The sequence below is a fragment of the Octodon degus genome, unplaced genomic scaffold, assembly GCF_000260255.1.
Source record: "Octodon degus isolate 3935 unplaced genomic scaffold, OctDeg1.0 scaffold00102, whole genome shotgun sequence".
Taxonomy (NCBI): domain Eukaryota; kingdom Metazoa; phylum Chordata; class Mammalia; order Rodentia; family Octodontidae; genus Octodon; species Octodon degus.
Window position 1 is genome coordinate 4,724,266 of NW_004524678.1, and position 2,153 is coordinate 4,726,418.

Genomic DNA, 2,153 nt, shown 5'->3' on the forward strand with positions numbered 1-2,153 from the left:
GCCTCTCTCTCTCTCTCTCTCTCTCTCTCTCTCTCTCTCTCTCTCTCTCTCTCGCTCTGTCTCACTATGTAGGTAGTAAGGCTGTCCTTAAGCTCACTTTATAGCCCAGGCTGGTCTTAAACAATCCTCCTACCTCAGCCTCCTAGTACTAGGATTACAGGCATGTACCACCACTCCTGGCATATTTTCATTCCTGTGATCCATATTTTTTGTTATTAAAGTTTAATCCTGGGGCCGGGGAGATGGCTCAGTAGAATAAGCGTTTGCCTGGCAAGCGCAAGGGCCTGAGTTCAATCCCCGGTTCCGCAAAAAAAAAAAAAAAAAAAAAAGGTTTAATCCTACTAATTTGTAGGAACAGTTTCTTGTGAGAGAAATTAAATCTTAAGAAATGAGTTCCATATATTTTCCCTTTGGGCTTAGCTTGTAACTTTATTTTTTATTTTTGGTAATATGGGGATCATGCCACAGCTTTAAAATCAAATTTATCAATCTGAATTTTTTTGTCACATGAAAAGAGTTTTTATTGCTTGCCCAGCATATGGGAAGCCCTGAGTTCAAACCCTAGCTTGGGGGTGGGGGTGGCGGGGATCTTTTGTACTCTGAGGTTATAAATAATCTTCTGGTTTGTTTTTTATGCTTAAATCTTTGATACAACAAGAATTTCTGGTAGCATACTATGTGGAGTATGGATCCAGCTGGCTTTTTCTACATGCCCACTTGCCTGGCTGGGAAACGTTTTACTCCAGTCGTTCTTCAATTCGCCTCCCTGGGCACGTGGATCACATTTCTGCTCATCCAGCCCAGTGTGCAGGACTTAGATGCCTGTGGAGACGGGGCAGGTTACATAAAAGGGTGTAGAGTGCCAGGCGGGGACCACAGCCAACTGGAAATGGGACAGCATACTTTCCCAAAGAGGCCAGCCACTGCCCGGCGCCTCCTGATTACTCTCGTACACAAACGCTGCAGTGTTGCCAGGGCTTTGCCAAGAGACGCTGGAAATATAGATTTTTATATGGAATGTCTTGATTTTAAGACGGTAACAACCACTTTAAAAATTTAAATAAAGCCTTGGCTACAAAACTGTATTTTCAGGCCAGATTAGGCCCGGAGAAATGTTCCAATATCCTTGGCTAAGAATAAAGCTTCCCACCAACAACTTTATTCTTCATGGAGAAAGTATAGTCACAGTCTAATAAACTTAAAGCCGGGTCTGGGACCAGGGAGAGGAAAATGAGGACCGGCTATATAAGCCACAGCCTTTAAAGATTAACTGGAGAAAAACAAATTTTGCATAATTCTTCCTTTTATCCCAAGTACATGGGATTGTGGATGTAACCATGTATGACATGACATTCTTGGATTAGGAAAGGGATCTAAATTGTATACTCTGCCCTTGTCATTTTGCCATGATGACAAAATGGTGTTTGTTGGGGCAGTAACTGCTCAGCTATCAACTGTGGAAGCAAAATTGTGCTACAGGCTTGTTTTCACCTTCTCCCTTTCCCTAGGGACAGACAGCCGTGACCGTGACCGTATTCAGTACAACCTGTGAAAAGTCACATTTCAGCATTTCCGGTGGGATGCAATTTGTGCTACGGATAAAGTTTCCAGAGTCTATGTTCCTTCATTTCAGAAAAGCTTAGGATCAGAGGATCTGTTCAACTCATGAGTATGACGTGTTACAGAATCAGCATCCTCTCTAATTTGCAGGGCACGCTTTAGAAAACAATTGAAATACGTCATCTAAAAGTTTCATTTAAAGCATATAAATAAATTTTATTTATTAAAAGGTATGGTTCGTGTCAACACACTGGGGCCTATTCAAGTGACGGATCTTTAAATTCAAGCTCGACTGGGTCATTTTTCTCTGTCGCGGCCCCACAGCCACGTGCTAAGGGGCTCGCACGCCCCACAGGACCGCGCTTGGGAGCAGTTCGTATCTCCGCACGCACAAAGGAGCCACGGAGGGCACGGATGTGCAGAATCCCGCGGCAGCCCGGTGCCACGTCCGCTCCACATCCCTCTTCTGCCTCCCGCGCCTGCAGTCCCGGTTCTCCAGGCTCGGGAAAAGCCGCCCGGGTCGCACCGCCTCGGGGAGGGCCAGGGGCGGGCGGCGGGCGTCAGGAGCGGCCCGAACGCCGGGCGCCGTCCGC